Here is an 18718-nt window from a genome sequence, read left to right as displayed (position 1 = left end):
ACTACTCTAATTTGCTTTATGTGGGGCTGCCCTTGAACTTCGCTCAGAAGCTAGAGCTGGCACAGAATGCGGCGTCCCACTCGCCAACTGGCCCAGGTTGATATCAATTTTGCAAGAGCTGCGTTGGTTGCCACGAGGCTTCTCGGGCAATTGAAGGTGCTGCTGATTATGGAGGATAGAAGAATAGTAGAATCTGCCTTCCCCACAGAATCTAGGAGGGAGAGGAAGTTCTCAGCACCAGCCCAGGAACAGCTGTCCTCTGAGGATTCTGATGTCTCTCCATGCTGTGTCTTCATTGTATTCAATATAAGCCCCTGGAATCACGAGAGGAGGTGGCATACAAACATTTGGAAGTAAACTAACCAACCAACACTGAAACAAATATTTTTCTCTTTGTTAAAGGAAGAGCCCAGTGGCATTTAAAGGACCAGAAGCCAAAGCAGAGATCAATCAACTCCCAAGCAAAATCTCTCTTTCTCAGGAGATTGGTTGAGCTTGTAATGACCTCTTAGAAAGAAGGATTTGTCCAATTAAGAGACCATGAGACCATGAATGCCGATTGAACCACACCCTTCCAAAACAAACATCAGAAATTTATAGACATTTACAAATGTATCAAACTTTTAATCAGATAGTACATCCCCTCATACCCATACAAGGAAATGCAGAGATGGTCTGGGGAGGAGGGAAGGTGAGTCTCAGAAGGAGAAAGTCAGCTCAACTTTCTACTCTTGTTATCAAGGAAATACCATGTGTTAGCACCTCCTTATCTCTGTGGAATTCAGGGGCCTCTCTCTCTTTGCAACTTTTCAACCTTGTAATCGAAAATAATCAGGCATTTAACAAAGAGGTGAGGTGGGGGGGAGGAAACGCTGTGCTCTTTCGAAGGCAAAAGCAAGTTGCAAGTTAAACCTTTATAAGATAGAGTGCACTGTTATATGTATGTTTATACATTGTGTGAAATATATAGAGAGTATAAAAAATTGTGTATTAAAATAATGCCCTTCAGTTGTATAAAATGTGCTGAAATCTGTAATAAGGTGTGGCTTCTGATTTGCAATGAAGCCCACCAGCCTTTGCAAACGCTTCAAGAAACTTTACTTCTGACTAACCCAGAGAGAGACTTGTGAGACTTGTGTTATTGCTTCTGATTCCAAAGGGAAGCAGACAAGAATCTTCTGCATCAACTGCTGGAAATTTGAGTTAAAGACCTCATTGTCTTACACAAAGGATCCTACCAGGCAGGCCTGTAATGCATTGGTACTAAGAAAGATACAGTTGGGGGACTGTTATGCTGACAAGGTAGAAGTTTCATTGAGTAGGTTATAGGTAAAGTATTGCAAGTCTGGTGAAAAAGCTGAGAAGTCATTGGCACATTGTTTGGAGGAAGAAAATCGATGGACCCTATTTTTTTAAATTGTTACTCAGGAAGGTCAGACTCTATTGCATTCTGAAGCAACCATTATAACCAGTTTTCTCTTTTTTGTAAGTCATTATGTAGTTTGGATGACAAAGGGGAACAATATGAAGTTGACGGACTCTTGAGTCAGATGCATATTCAACTGTCATCTTTGGATAATGTTGATATTCTGAAATCTGGAGGCCCGTCTGTGACTGCTGCATGTGATCCTGAGATTCATGGGCCAAAGAGATGATGTTCCTTCTTCTCATTTTCAAAATCATTTGGAAGTGAGGCGGTGGGCTGTTGTTTTTATGCTAAAACTGGAGGGGAGTTCCCAACACTTTGACACAAATATCAGATTCAAGAGGAACATTTCTTGCAACAGAACATCCAGATGAATGAAGGAGTAAATCCATCGGGTGTGACAGAGGGCCAGAGATGACAGATTCAGCAGAGAGCGTCATGCTGGTAAAGATGTGCCCACACTGGCAGTTTGCATGTGTGTTTCTCAGTGTGTGAATAGAATTAACTCTTCAAATCAAATCATAGAACTGGAAGAGGCTGTTCAGGCCATCAGATGTCACCCCTACCAACCAGTGCGAAAAAGAAAATAAAAACCTCCTTGAGAAATCAATATCTTTTTCTTGTTTTGTACCTCTGGTTGGAAAGGAAGCAAATCTTGACCCTTTGGGTGACATGTCTTTAAGTGTTCAGAGAAAACTATTGGGTGGCTAGGCTCGAACCGCTGAAGTGTCGACCATTTGCGGCCGGCAACTCCCAGCGTCATTAAGCTGCTGCGCCACGGCGTCCCTTCTCTGGGTCTAATCCATCCTTGGTCAGAATCAGGAGGCATTTAGCTCTGAGCATCCCATGGGCTCCTGGAGGCCACAGAAGCAGCCCAAGCAGAAACAGGATGTGTTTTCCTGACTGAGCCTCCAGCTCTGTGTCTGCTGTGAATGAAGATCAAGGAGAGGGAGGAGAAACCTTCCAAGACAGAAGATTCAGAGGCTTCCTTGATTCAGACAGAGTCCAGCCAAGGCTTCGCTTCTGAAGGAGAGAGGGGTAAAAGGACCCCTGGCTGTGCTAAAAACCTCCCCGGGCTCTGTCTTCCTCCACATCCAGTTATGCACCCAAGATTTTCAGCAGTTCCAAGGTTCTTCTCCTCAGCCGTGTGTGTCAGGTTCAGCCAGTGCGGCACTGCTAGGAAACCCGGCCAGCCACGCTGAGCCAATTCTACCGCCCGCTTGCAAGCAAAGGGGCAAAGCCGCGGGCTGCGGAGAGGCAATCACCGCGCGATCAAGAAAACCCCGGCTTTGCGCGCAACCGACAGGACCCCGAGGAACATGTCCACGCCAGCGGCTAACAATGATCAAAGAACAACAGAACTGGGCTTTGGGCAGGGGATTCTTTGAGGACTCCTGTTCATCTCTGCTCCCAAGTGTGTTTATATGTGTGTGTGTCTGTGTGTGTGTGTGTGTGTTCCTCTTTCCCTCCACTCTCCAGAATACAAGTAGGGAAACTAGATTTCTTTCCAAAGGATATTTTGAGAAGCTGGGCACAGAGAGAACTGCTCCTGTCTGTGCTCCTGCACTCTGAAGATGCCGGTCACAGGTGCTGGCGAAATGTTAGGAAACAAAACTTCAAGAACACGGCCACACAGCCCGGAAGACCCACACCAGCCAACGATATTTTGAGACTTTGGGACCCTCCACCGCAAACCCCTGGATTTCTTTAATGTCAGAATCCTCGCAAGATTTAATACTAGATTTTAGTGTTGGCTAGTTTGGTAGTTGCTGTTTTCTTGCTGTGGTTCTGCCATTGTAAAAGGTGGGGGGGAATGGGGGGAAATGGATGAAACACTCCTTATCACAGGCGCGGGAATGCTCAAGGCCGTACCGGTGGGAAAATCAGGAGAGTAAGGAGGCAGGGGGTGAAGGAGGGAAAAGAGTAAAAAAACAACTTTTGGCATGCACAGGCTTAGTCTGAGCAATGCTTTGGTTCTCAATAAATGAACTTTCTTTTGAATCAATATTTGTTGCAAGGAAAGTCACTGGACTTTCATTACATTTAAGTCTCAGACCCTCTCACTAATACTTGAGCTGAAAATGCAGGGCTGCTCTTCCTGCTGCTCTTTCCTCTTCTGATTCATGCCTTCCTTGCTGATTTCTTTGCGATTGCTCCACCCGCTCTTTCAGGCTCTGGGTGGAGACCCCAAACCACCCCTCCAGTTTTCTCCTGGACCTGTCTAGCTTTTGCCACTTTGCAAGATGGGAGTACCAGACCACCTTACCTGTCTCCTGAGAAATCTGTATGCGGGCCAAGAAGCAACAGTTAGAACCGGTCATGGAACAACCGATTGGTTCAAAATAGGGAAAGGGGTACGACAAAGCTGTATACTGTCACCCTGCTTATTTAACGTATATGCAGAGTACATCATGAGAAATGCCAGGCTGGAAGAATCACTAGCCAGAATTAAGATTGCAGGGAGAATCATCAATAACCTCATGTATGCAGACGATACCACCCTAATGGCAGAAAGTGAAGAAGAACTAAAGAGCCTCTTGATGAGGGTGAAAGAGGAGAGTGCGAAAGCTGGCTTGAAACTCAACATTAAAAAAACTAAGATCATGGCATCTGGACCCATCAATTCCTGGCAAATAGAAGGGGTAGAAATGGAAGCAGTAACAGACTTCATTTATTTGGGCTCCAAGATCACTGCAGACGGAGACTGCAGCCATGAAATTAAAAGACGCTTGCTCCTTGGGAGGAGAGCTATGGCAAGCGTAGATAGCATATTAAAAAGCAGAGACGTCACCTTGCCGACAAAGATCCACATAGTCAAAGCTATGGTTTTTCCAGTAGTAATGTATGGCTGTGAGAGCTGGACCATAAAGAAGGATGAGCGCCGAAGAATTGATGCCTTTGAACTGTGGTGCTGGAGAAGACTCTTGAGAGTCCCCTGGACTGCTAGGAGGTCAAACCAGTCAATCTTAAAGGAAATCAACCCTGATTGCTCATTGGAAGGACTGATAATGAAGCTCAAGCTCAGATACTTTGGTCACCTAATGTGAAGAGAGATCTCTTTGGAGAAGACCCTGATGCTGGGAAAGATTGAAAGCAAAAGGAGAAGAGGACGCCAGAGGATGAGATGGTTAGATAGCATCCCTGAAGCAATGAGCATGAAACTGAGCAAACTCAGGGAGGCAATGAAGGACAGGAAGGCCTGGCGCAATATGGTTCATGGGGTCACGAAGAGTCGGACACGATTTAACAACTAAACAACAACAAGTACACAAATAAAAAATGTATAGATTTAAACAACTAACTCTAGAATTTACATGGATTCTCACCCAAAGAGATCTATGTATGGGAAATGAGGTCATTGCTCCTCGTCAAGTTCACAAAGTCCAAACTCCAGTTCAGAGTAATTCTTATGAAACCAGGCCTCATTCAGATAAATGCTCTTTTATTGTGTGGTACATGCAGCTTGAAACAAACCATTGCTAAAAGTAAAGGCTGGGTAAACTTCCCTCTATTTATCCCACCTCCCCTTGTTGCCCTGGCACCTCAATTCCTCTTCACCTGGTGGTGACCTCTTTCCTTCCTCCCATTGATACATAGCTCCTTCCTGGCCATCAGGCCCCCACTGGCCTTGCCTGCAATCCAGTCTGGCCTCATTGCCCATATAAGGTTAAGCTCCTCACCATCTCCCAGTACTACTCCAATTACAACCATTAACTACTACCCCCCTCCCTAGTCACAACTGGCAGAAGCAAATCAATCAAACTCCCATTGACTGCTATGCTTTGTAAATTAACAATTGTTGGTTGATGCAGGTTCTGACATGCTGCCCCCTCAAAAGGCCCCTGTTCACCTCGACGGTCGGGAAGCCTAGAAAATAATAAATTGAAGTTCTTTAATTACTAATATATACTGTACATTACATTGTTCCAAGAATTTTACTTAGATTTGTTTGGATATTTTTATAAAATTCTAAGAGCAAGTCAGGTGCCTTAACATGTTTCTTTGAGACCCGTTCAGCAAAAGATTTAGGGAAATGTTTCCAATGCACCAAATACTGAACGTCCCCTCTATGTTTTCTAGAGTCCAATATCTCCTGGACCTCAAAGTGTCGTTCCCCTTCAATCATAATAGGTTCTGGATTGGGCACTGCTGGTCTCCACTTATCAGATTCCTTGTAGGGTTTCAACAGTTGACTGTGGAAAACAGGATTAATCTTCCTGAGGATTTTGGGAAGCTTCAAGTGCACAGAAACAGGCTTAATTACTTTTCCCACTATGAAAGGTCCTACATACTTGTATCCAAGTTTTTTACATGCTTGAGATGATTTCAGATTCTTAGTAGATAACCACACTTTGTCCCCCTCTTTCCGAGGTTCATGTGGGGCTCTCTTTTTATCTGCCCGTTTTGTATAACTTTCTCTTGCTTTTGCTTTTGCTTTTCTCTTGCTTTTGCTTTTTCTCTTGAGAGTCCCCTGGACTGCTTGGAGGTCAAACCAGTCAATCTTAAAGGAAATCAACCCTGATTGCTCATTGGAAGGATCAATAATGAAGCTCAAGCTCAGATACTTTGGTCACCTAATGTGAAGAGAGATCTCTTTGGAGAAGACCCTGATGCTGGGAAAGATTGAAGGCAAAAGGAGAAGAGGATGGCAGAGGATGAGAAGGACAGGAAGGCCTGGCGCAATATGGTTCATGGGGTCACGAAGAGTCGGACACAACTTAACGACTAAACAACTTGCTTTTGCAATGGCTTGTTCTGTGATTGGCCACAATTGTCTTATTCTATCCCCCCATTCATCCACTGATTTAACACCTGTCTGTACATGAGGCAGTCCAGGTATAGGTACAGAGTCTTGTCCTGTACTATCGTGGACAGCATTATTGTAAGCCACTTCAGCATAAGGTAATAAGACTACCCAATTGTCCTGTTGATAGTTTATAACGCATCTCAAATATTGTTCCAACCTGCATGCCTCCTCTCCGTCGCTCTGTCCATCTGAGGATGAAAAGAAGAGCTCATTGCTTGCTTGGATCCCAAAAGGGTTAAAAATGCCCTCCAGAATTTAGAGGCAAACTGGACCCCCCTGTCGCTGATCACTCTTTCAGGACAACCGTGTAATTTGTATATATGTTGAATAAACAATTCAGCCAGTTCAGGTGCTGAGGGGATGGCTTTACAAGGGATGAAGTGAGTTTGTTTAGAGAAGAGATCAGTAACAGTCCAAATTACAGTCTTTTTTCTGCTCTCTGGCAGATCCACAATAAAGTCCATTGCAATCTCCTTCCAGGGTCTGGAAGGGCTTGCTACTGGCTGTAACCATCCTCGTGGCTTCCCTCCCTGCCTTTTTGCCATAGCACAGACAGGACAGGTATTTACATATTCCGCTACGTCTTTTCTTATGGAGGGCCACCAAAATTGCCTTCGTAGTAGATGTAATGTTTTGAGAAAGCCAAAATGTCCTGCTGTTTTATCATCATGGCCTCTTTGCAGTACCTGCTTATGAGCCTCCTGAGGTACGTAGAGTCTATCTGCTTTCCACCATGCTCCCTCCTTCTGGGTTGGTACCTCCTTATTTTTCTGGAACCATTCAACCTTTTTCAGGAATCAATTTAAGTCTGTTAATAACTCTGACTCAAGGAGAGGCTTGGTGGCTTTACTTAGTGATCCGGTGACTGCAGCTGCCATTTCTGGCTCCCTCTGGGTGGGAATTACAGCTGATACCACCTTCTCCCACTGGCTATTGTGCTGAGGCAGTCTAGAAAGAGTATCTGCCAAAAAATTCCTTCCCCCTGGGATGTACTTTAAAGTGAAATTAAATCGGCTGGAGAATTGCGCCCATCTTATTTGTTTAGGAGGCAATTTTCTGGGTGATTTTAAAGCCTCTAAATTTTATGGTCTGTCCAAACCTCAAAAGGCTTCTCTGCCCCTTCAAGCAAATGTGTTCAATTCACTAAAGCCCATTTCACAGCGAAAGCCTCCTTTTCCCACACTAGCCACCTCCTCTCAGTTTCAGAGAACTTTCTGGATAAGTAAGCACAAGGTCTTAAAACTCCTTCCCCATCCTTTTGCAGGAGGACTGCCCCAATGGCCACATCTGAGGCATCTGCCTGAATTACAAAAGGCACTGCAGGATCTGGGTGCTTCAGAATGGGTTCAGCCGTGAATAACGCTTTGAGGCTTTCAAAAGCCTCCTGACATTCTATTGTCCACTTCAAAGAGGCACCTGGGGTTTTTCCTGCTACAGTGTTCTTGTCCTTAGTTTTTAATAAATCTGTTAAAGGTAGGACCACTTGTGCAAAATTAGGAATAAATTGTCTATAAAAGTTGGCAAAGCCAAGAAAACTTTGCAGTTGCCTACTGGTTTTTGGGGCCTCCCAGGCTATGACATTCTGGACTTTACCGGGGTCTATTTCCACTCCCTTATTAGAGATTTTGTAGCCCAGATAGTCAATGCAATCTTTATGGAATTCACATTTGGACAGTTTTGCATACAGCTGTGCCTTTAGCAGTTTTTCCAACACTTTCCTGACTAATTCCACATATTCCCCCATTGTTTTGGTGTAAATTAAAATATCATCTAAGTACACCAACAGTCCTTGGTAGAGAAACTCGTGCAACACCTCATTAATCAGTTGCTTAAATACCCCGGGTGTGCCTTTTAATCCGAATGGGAGAACTCGATACATGTAGCAGCCAAGTGGGCATCGGAGTGCTGTTTTGCATTCCTGCCCCGCTTTTATGCACACACGAAAATATGCATCTCTCAAATCAAGTTTGGTAAAAATGTTTCCTTTTGCCAAATGAGCTAACAAATCTTTCATTAATGACAGTGGGTACTTGTTCTCTGTACATATTGCATATAACCCCCTATAGTCTGTGCATAACCGTAAAGTTCTGTCTTTTTTTCCTCTGAACAATACTGGTGCCGCTAAGAGGGATTTAGTGGTGTCAGGGAAAAATCCATGTTAAAACACGGGAGGCAGACACACCATGAAACAAGTCACTTCAAAGTTCTAAGTGCTACTAAAACTAAAACTTTATTGAAAATAAATTCAGCAAGAAAAATTCAGCGAGTAAAATGCAATTAAAATGCAATTAAAACACACAAGCACAAGGTACTTACACATTGCAATGCCAACCTGCTTGTCCGAGCCGTCAAACTGACAGCTCGTTCAAGAGGTACCATTTACCTAGATGCCATCCTTTTTATTCTGTTAAATCACAGACCACATTATGACGATCAGATCATTCCCTGAACTGATGTCAACACGTGTCGTCTGTGCCCTGTTCTTGGCACCTTTGTTCTCAACAACATATCTGTAATTTCCTTCATTTTGTAAGTTCCTCTTCTTTCTTGTAAATGCCCCCGCAGTTTGCATATCGGTTATCTTGGCCTTACTGAATGCATTCAAACCTTCATTAAAACATATAAAAAGCTATTAATAATTTTCCCCTCACAATCCCCACTTCTTGTCCTATGGACAATTCTTATATATTCAAAAGAAGCTGTAGCATCTCCTGTGATATATGATCTACAGGGGCAAACATACTTAGTTCATAATGTACTCTTTATGATTTAAGATCAATAAGGGAGTCTATTTAGTTACTGTAGCAGAAGCTAGCAAACTAGTATTATTATTAAGCAGTACAAAATTAAGGATATTGGGAGACATATGGATGGTCTTCTATTGTCTCCATTGTTACAGATGTAGGGGTAATACCTTGTTTCATGATGGCATACAATGTCTCAATACTATTATCAGGAATGGTATCATAAACAGCATCATTCTCAGGAATACCTAAGGATGAGACTGTCCATGAAGGCACTTGTGATACTTCAGATATAAGGTCTGTTACCTCGGGGCTTGGTAAAGGACGTGAAATTTTAGATGAAGTAACATTTTGGCTAATAGTCTGAACCATCAAGGGAACTGAAGATGTCCCTGAGAATGTAGAAATGCATTTCCGAATTATCAAAAATACCAAATAAACCAAAAATAGAACACAAAAAACTGTAAGAAGAAACATAATAATTTTTCCTCCCAGGCCAGAAAAAAAGAAGGAAAGGAAATCCCATCTACCTTCTGTTGTAAAAGTGCCAAAGGGAGTCAAGATGTCTTTTTTATAATTTCCCACTGCCTTTTTCAATGCCCCAATATTATCAAATAATGTTTTATTCCCATCTGGGATAAAGACACAACATGAATGTCCTATAAGCTTGCACACTCCACCTTGTTTTGCCAAAACATAATCCAAGGCAATTCTATTTTGTAATGTAGTCTGTCGAATGGCAGCCATCTCAGTAGCAATAAGGGTAAACTGAGAAGTTGAAATATTAGTAACTTGTTCTAACAAGGTAGAAAACTTCTTACTCTGCTCCCAAAGCATGTATATTCCAGCTCTGGGAAACAAAAGACCAAAGAATCTATACCATCCATTATCTAATGTAGGCTCTGGGAGGGATCTTTGAAATCTATTAGGAATTGTCAAATGTGATGCATTGGATGACATTGAACGTCAGGCTTCCAGGACTAAATCCATTGGTTCTTTTAGTGGCATTAAGCCAGGGCCCAATACTCCTAAATGACAGGAACCATCCCATACAGGGGGTAAAGCCTTATAAGCCCGCATTCCACATATAAATGATAGTCCCTGAGGAGCAACTATACCGTTGACCCATTGATTTGGATCAAAAATCAATCTATCTACTACTGAAGCATTTATCAGTTCCATGGCAGGTCTATAGATCGGCGGAATATTATGTTTTATTATTTTAACTAGTAAAAGACATAGTGTGAAAGAGCAAGTACCTTCAGGAGCTATTTGGCAACATATGGAGGCTTTTCGTACCCAAGCTGGTCCTGAAGGACCCTCCAAGATTCGTGAATAATCATAACAGGTTCATGGTGGAAGTGAATAGGAACATTTGCCTCTAGCAATTTTAAGTGGACCACAATAATCCCCAGAATATGTACAGGGTCTACGCCGGTCGGGAAAATAATAACTCCAAGTATATTTGTATAAAATGGTCATATTACATTGGCTAACTCCCACTTTTTTAGAATACTAGGGGACCAAAACTGGTGTAGGGGAAGAATTAGGTCCACTAGCACTTATACACACATCCCCAAAGACTGGTTCTGGAAGCAGATGGTATTGAAATGAACACAGTCTGGGACTTGTTTTACATTTGGGAATGCTCCTATAATCATCTATTGACATTAATCCACTATCATGTCCATAGGGTGTTAATGAAATTAAACCACTAGTACTCCACAAGGTACTATGAAACCAATTGAAAGGAACTGTTTTGGCAAAGAGAGGAATAACGTGCTGATTAGATCCTAAGTTATAATTACATATCCAACAATTGCTTAAGTTTGTGATTGTATGAGTTGCTCTATATATATCAACTAACTGTAGATACATATTATCATATTCTAAACCCTTAAGATCCTTTTGAGTAACAAGACCTCTAGGAAATTCTGGAATAGTCCTACGTACACAGGTTTTGTCATAACATGGTGAATCAGATTCAATTTCCTCCACTGACTGTGTTGGCAGAGGGACCGAAGGTGTAGTTCCCTCAAACCCCTGATCCTTTACCTCTGTAACAAGATGTAATACATGATACAAATTAAGACATGTTCCAATAAACAATAAAATAACAATCAACCATACTGCAGGCATTAAGCATTTTCTAATATAATAAGTCTCTTTTAACCGCAGTCGAGCTTCCATTCAGGATTACAAGATCTTTACTTCAAGGCAATTGAGCTGTAGGCTGCTTTCTGGTATGACGTGAACGAAGGTTGCATCTAATATAACGCTTATGATGATCCAGAGGAGTGCAGAGGTTATCAGCACATGCACCCTCCTTAAGCGTATCAGGTAACACTTCCTCAGAACTCACAGAAAGAGATTGAGGCTTCTTCTGTTCCGTTCTGCCAATTGCTTTTGTGGACGTCTTCCTCATCTGGGGGCCGTATCTTCTTACAGTGCGAAGCATGCACCCAAGAGCCCAGACTCTGATACTTCACTGCTGTATTTGTGGTCAACAAAATTTGGAACGGTCCCTTCCAACGAGGAACCAGACAATTCTTCCGTTGAAATACTTTAATCAACACCCAATCGACCACATTTAAGGAGTGACACGGATGCAATGGCTTTTTGGGCAAGGCAGCTGCAACTCTTGAGTGACAAGTCCTGAGGGAAAAAATAAGAGCTCGACAGTATTCTAACATAAGGGAGTCCAGCATATGGATGTCTTGCAGGTGGAGAAGTGAAGGGGGAGATGCTGGTACTCTCATTGGCCGTCCCATCAATATTTCATGAGGTGACAGCCCAATAGATTTAGATGGAGTTGCTCGAATTGACATACGTAAGTGCTAAGGGCAAACAGTCCAGCCATTTCAGACCAGTTTCTTCACAGATCTTGGCAAGTTTAGTCTTCAAGGTGGAGTTAAATCGTTCCACCTTACCTGACGATTCTGGATGATGAGCACAGTGTAACTTTTGCGTAATTTTAAGGGCTTTACACAATCCAGCTATCACCTGGTTTACAAAATGCATCCCTCGATCGCTCCCCAAATAAAGGGGAATACCAAATCTGGGGCAGAAATCTCTTAACAACCTTTTGGCTACTGTAATGGCATCAGCTTTTCTACAAGGAAAAGCCTCTATCCACCCACTGTACATGCAAACCAGGATTAGTACATATTCATAAGAACAGCATTTAGGCATTTGTATAAAATCCATTTGCACATGTACAAATGGACCCCAAGGGGGAGGATGGAATCCAGTAGCAACTGGAGTAGACTGGCCAATATTATGCTGCTGGCAGGTAGTGCACGATGAACAAATTTGTCTTGCCATAGCATACACTCCTGGAGCAATCCATTCTTTAGTAATAGCCGCACCAATTCCCTCCGGACCAACATGGGAGACCCCATGCTGGACACGAACAAGGAATGGCAGCAAAGAACGTGGGCACACAGGGCGACCACTAGGATGGCTCCAAAGGCCAGTAGAAGTAGGAGCGCAGCCCAACCTAGCCCAGTGACGATGCTCCGATTGAGGAGCTGACTGTTGTATAGCAATCAGATCGTCAAATTCAGTAAGGGCCAAGGCTGCAGTATTATCAGTAGTATTAAAAGCAAGGACATTAGAATTTGAGCCCAGGGCCATAAGGGCTGCCCGTTTAGCCGTGGCATCTGCCAAGGCATTTCCCATAGCAATTTCAGAAGTAGGAGACTGATGAGCAAGACATTTAACAATAGCAAGTTCAGAAGGCAAAGAAAGAGCCGAAAGAAGATCTGAAACATATTGTCCGTTCCTGATTGGAGTCCCTTGAGCTGTTAAATACCCACGAAGTTTCCACAATTGACCAAAATCATGGACAACATCAAAAGCATAGCGACTATCAGTGTAAATGGTGGCAGATTTTCCTGACGCAAAACGGCAGGCCTCAGTGAGTGCCACAAGCTCTGCAATTTGGGCTGAGCGGACTCCAACAAGGGGACCATAGGTTAAAGGTTCATAGCAAGAACAGACAGCAAACCCTGCCACCAGTTGCCCAGTAGGATCACGGAAACAGGAGCCATCAACAAAAAGAATGAAATCAGAATTCTGGAGGGGAACGTCAAGAAGATCTTGACGTGGTTTAGAAAGAAGCGAGCAAAGAGCCTCACAATCGTGAGGATCTCCATCAGGAGGCACAGGAAGCAAGGAAGCCGGATTCAAGGGAGGACAACGACGTAAAGTAATATGGGAAGAGGAAAGAAATAAAGCCTCATATTTAGTTAGATGAGCAGTAGAAAGAAACTTATTGAGAGAGCGTAATAAAAGAGCCGATACAGAATGAGGAATTGAAACTATCAAATGATGTCCCAATACTGTATCAGCAGAATGCTCCACCAGAAGAGCAGCTGCAGCCACAGCACGTAAACAAGGAGGCAACCCTTTTGCCACCGGATCCAGCATAAGGGAAAAATATGCAACTGGTTTTTTTAAAGATCCATGGGATTGAGCAAGAACCCCAAGGGCAAAGCCCTCCCGTTCATGGCAATAAAGAAAAAAAGGCTTATCATAATCAGGGAGCCCCAAAGCAGGTGCAGAAGCCATAGCCTGTTTTAGGGCAGTAAACGAAGTGTCAGCTTCAGAAGACCAGGAAAGGGGTTCAGAAACATCATGCAAAGTTAAATCATATAAAGGACGAGTAAGCTTAGCATAAGCAGGAATCCACTGGCGACAGAATCCAGTCATACCCAAGAAGGAACGCATAGCCTTCTGGGTAGTAGGTTTTGGATGACGTAAAATAGCTTCAATTCAAGAAGGCAAAATGGAGCAAGCACCCTGTTTAATTTGTACTCCCAAATAAACAACTTCAGAGAGACAAAGCTGTAATTTTGATTTTGAAGCCTTATGGCCTCTCTCGGCCAAACCAATAAGTAATGCCAAGGAATCTGTTTGTGAAGCTTCTAAAGAGGGGGAAGCAAGCAACAAATCATCAATATACTGCAAGAGAGTAGAGCCTGCAGGGAAAGAAATAGTAGCTAAATCTTGTCGAAGGACTTGCGAAAAAATAGAAGGAGATTCACAGTATCCTTGGGGAAGACAACACCAGGTCAATTGAAGACCCTCAAATTGGAAAGCAAAGAGGAACTGTGAATCTGGGTGTATAGGTATAGAGAAAAAAGCAGAAGACAAATCAACTGTGAAAAAACAAGCATCAGATGGAATTGAAGAAAGAATCGTAGCAGGATTAGGAACTGGATAAGAAGGAATTACAATCCTATTAAGATGGCGCAGATCCTGGATAAAACGCCACCCAGTGGCCTTTTTCCATATTGGAAAAATAGGAGTATTGCAAGGACTCTTAGTAGGGACTAAAATGCCTTGCTCAAGAAGGGCTTTAATACAGGCCGAATTCCATCTTGAGCTTCCTTTGATAAAGGATATTGAAGAATTCAAGGAAGGGGTTTAGTGGGGTCAAGCTGGACACGAGCAGGTTCAGCAGATTTAATACGACCCACATCATCAGAATGAGTTGCCCAGAGAGATTCAGGAACTTGAGCAAGAATAATAGAAGCAAAAGAGGAAGTTAATTCATCTGACTCCAAAAAAAAACTAGAACACGGTGAAGAAACAGATGTATGCAAATAAGCCAAAACTGCAAATTCATTAGCAAGGGGGATATCTAAATATAACCCATCGGGCTGGCAATAAATTGTGCAACCGAGCTTGCACAAAAGATCTCGGCCCAGAAGATTAACTGGAGAACAAGGACTTAAGAGAAAGGCATGTTCCTGTTGCAGAGGTCCAAGGGAGACAGAAACAGGAAGTGAGACTGGGTGTGGTACAGAAGTATTTGCAATACCAATTGCATTTACCACCCGCTCAGAAGATTTTATCTGAGGAAAATCCTTAGCCATTAAAGTAGAAAAAGCAGCCCTGGTATCCACCAAAAATTTAGTTGGCTGTTCATTAATAGCAACCAGGAGCTCTGGATCAGAGGGATTAAGAGGAACAAGAGGACAAACAACAGAAGAACTGAAATTGCAAGACACCGAGCTATCCTATTGTCCAACAGGCATGAGAGCTGGCCGAGTCCCTGGGCTTTGCAGCCGTGGAAGTCGCGGTGGCCTAGGGGGAGGAAGAGGAGCAACAGAGGCGACAGGAGGAAATCGACCTCTGGGTCGTTGAATTCCTGAAGCAAGGTAGGGACAAACATTGCGAAAATGTCCTTCTATCCCACAATTATAACAGCGATAGGAAGAGTACAAAGGGTTATAGGCAGGTGGAAAAGAAGAATACGGAATCCTCTGCTGAGGAGGGGGATAAGATGGGGGTGCTGGACTTTCCAAAGCACGAAGCTGTAAAGCCATAAGTTGAACCTCTTTTTCCTCCTTCTGTTTCTTAAGAGAAGAGGAATAGTGGTCAGCAATATCAACAATTTCAGAAAGAGACTTGGCCTTCCATCCAATAACATTAACACGGATGGCCTCAGAAATTTTTGGACGCAACCCATCAACAAAAAAGGAAACCATGCCTTCTCGTGCGTTAATTCGTGGGTCAGTTACACCAGAATGTTGTTCAAAAACAACAGTAAGGCACTCCATGTATTCTGCTGGTGCTTCCCGTTCTAATTGACAACAATTTTTAATTTTGCTCCAGTCTGTTTTCACTGGACAAACCTCAGTAATATTAGTAAGTAGCCGTGCATGAATATTAGCCAACTCACCAGGGGCTGGGGCTTGTTGAGGCCATGCAGCTTTCTCCTTCAAATGCTCCCATACCCCTTTAGGGCAGATTGCAAGCATAAGTTGATTTAGATCTACCCATGTTGGATTATAAGCCTCAATTATAGTTTCCAATTCTTCTTTAAATTTAACTGGTTCATCTCAGATATTAGGAAATGAATTAGCCATATTACGAATCTCAGTCTGAGACCATGGCACATGGGCCTGGATTACCTTAGGAACTGACTGTCCATTAACAGTTTCTGTTGACCCAGGCATAGCTCGAAGGGGAAACTGTCCCATAGGTTGCTCAGAGAAATCCAAAGTTTGTACAGGGTGAGGGGGAAAAACCAAATCAACCTCTTTAGGGGTAGATGAGAAAGGAGGTGCACCACGAGTATGAAGTGCCACTTGATCTCGAGACTGCAAGTCAGATAAAATAGATGCAAAGGTAGGAGAAAGTGGTTGAGTAGGAGAAGGAGTTAAAGAAAAACTTGTATCCAGACCCAACGTTTGGCTAATCTTATCTACCTCAGCCTTAAGGATTGATTGAGGACTAACAAGCAGTTTATCTGCTGCCTGTAAAGTCCTTCGCACCTCTTGAATAAGAGTAGAGAAGTCAGCAGGTAAAAGAGAAGAGTCAGGTACAGGAGAAGAAGACGAGGCCATTGATGCTGAGGCTAAAAGAGATCTAGACCCAGTAGCTGAAGAAGAAGAAGAAATAGTAGGAACAGATATATCCACAGGATGCGATAATAGATCTAGAGCAACAGGCAAAGGAGGAGGAGAAGAAGGAACATATGGGGGAGGATGTGAGGAAAAAAAACATGGAAAATCCAGTAAAAGATCCTCGTCTGCCTCTTCATTATCAGGAACAGAGACAGGAGCCAAAGGGCACAATTTAGAGGTACTTTTCTGTTTTTGAGCCTCCACCTCATCATCTTTTTGAATATCTTTAATTGAGGCTTGTAAATCAGCAAATGATTTTTCCATTTTCTCCTTAGAATGCTTAAAAGATTGTAAATGGTGATCCCTACGTCTTTTCTCCATCTCAGCATACCAAATCATAAAGACAGCCCAATTTCCTGTTTTCAGGGAGTTATCAGCTTCCTCTAAACATGCTCATAAGAAATTAATTCGGTCCCGATCAAAGGTACCTTCCACAGGAAATTGACATTTAGGATTTTTAGCCGTAAGCAGATGCCACTGTTTTAAAAAGTGACAAAATCTGGGCCCCTAATGAGTATAAATAAACCAAGCAGGAGTACCTCTCTCAGGAGCATCACTTACCTTTGATTTTCTATTCCCCATATTAATAACAAGACAACTCAAGCATAAGCAAAACAACAATGTAATGAGAAAATCAGGCTATTATCTTAAATAGCCAGGCAATAAATCATACAGTTTCAATAAAATTGATACTTCTTATGTTGCTTTCTAAAGTAACTGCTTGTGGTAACTTCTACACCATTCAAATTTCAAAATTCCACACTTACACACTAAATAGTGCGCCTCAACCACTACCCCAATCAACCTACAATCACACTCAATCGTCCAGCATACATCTGTGGGGGCACGAGAGATCCACCAATCACCCTTGCTTTCCAAACACCCTGGTCATCGACCATTGGTCTTGCAGGGAGTTGGGTGTGGCTGTAATTGATTTCTCGCTCAGCCCTGGTCCACAGGGGAAAATATAAGGAAACAACTCACAATCAGCTACTTACTTCTGTTTTTTTTGTGTGTTTTTTCTCTGTTTCCAGGTGCAAATCCAGAGGTTCAGGGAAGCTAGCCCCTGTCAAATAAGGCAGTCCTTATCTACAGAATAGGGTAACTCCCACTATGCAAGCCTACAGTGGCAAGAGTCACTCTACCTCGGCAAGGCAGCTGACCCTTATGTATAGGAAAGGTAGTGAGACCCAAAAAAGGGCATAACCCGAAGGGGCAAAATAAACTAAAATGCTGTAAGCCTACGCCCCTATGTGTAATGCAAAAGGGCAGCTAGACAAACAACCAATCAAACACAACAGTTATAACCTAAATGATAACAAATTCAATACAAACAACATGGACAAAAATACATGAACAACATAATAATCATCCAAGAACGAAAAGTCTTATAACAAAACCCTAAACATTCCATCAGGAAAAATTGAATTCAAAAGAAGAGGAAAAAGTTATAGCAATAAAGATATAGATCTTTATAAGATAAAAATAGATAAAAACCTCAAGGTGCGACCTTGATTTCAACTCAACTGTAACGGAGCTCCTTCACGCCAGCTTTGACAAGTTCCCAGCGTCAGAAAATTCCTAAAACTGTTTCACTCTCGAGCATAGCAAGCATTCCATAGCCAGAATACCTCTCACATAATAAAACACATATCAAAAAACTTCAATAAACCAAACCCCTTTTGGAACGTTCCAGAAAAACACCTTCTTACCTTAAAACTTTGAAGCAACGGTGTGGGCTATTGTCTCCATTGTTACAGATGTAGGGGTAATACCTTGTTTCATGATGGCATACAATGTCTCAATACTATTATCAGGAATGGTATCATAAACAGCATCATTCTCAGGAATACCTAAGGATGAGACTGTCCATGAAGGCACTTGTGATACTTCAGATATAAGGTCTGTTACCTCGGGGCTTGGTAAAGGACGTGAAATTTTAGATGAAGTAACATTTTGCCTTGGCTTTATTAAATGCATTCAAAACTAACATTAAAACATACAAAAGGCTACTAAAATTTTCCTCACACACCTCTTTCCTTCCTCCCAGGGATACATAGCTCCTTCCTGGCTATGAGGCCCCCACTGGCCTTGCCTGCAATCCAGTCTGGCCTCATTGCCCATATAAGGTTAAGCTCCTCACGATCTCCCTGTACTACTCCTATTACAACCATTAACTACTAGGCCTCCTTCCCAGTCACAATTGGCAGAAGCAAATCAATCAAATTCCCATTGACTATGTTTTGTAAATTAATTGTTGGTTGATGCAGGTTCCAACATACTCTTGAAGCTCTTTCCATGCTCCACACATTTGTATGGTTCT

General features: G+C 42.6%; 1 protein-coding gene across 1 annotated transcript in view; it reads right to left on the bottom strand.

Moving 5' to 3' along the window:
- Positions 1 to 18718, bottom strand: part of LOC148214039 (uncharacterized) — a 136595-nt gene that overhangs the window by 109985 nt on the left and 7892 nt on the right.

The sequence above is a fragment of the Python bivittatus genome, unplaced genomic scaffold (assembly GCF_059951505.1).
Source record: "Python bivittatus isolate LINGU-HERP-01145 unplaced genomic scaffold, Pbiv_v1 ctg000820_np1212, whole genome shotgun sequence".
NCBI classification, from domain to species: Eukaryota; Metazoa; Chordata; class Lepidosauria; order Squamata; family Pythonidae; genus Python; species Python bivittatus.
Note: the sequence above shows the minus strand (reverse complement) of the source record. Positions and strands in the feature narration are given on the sequence as shown.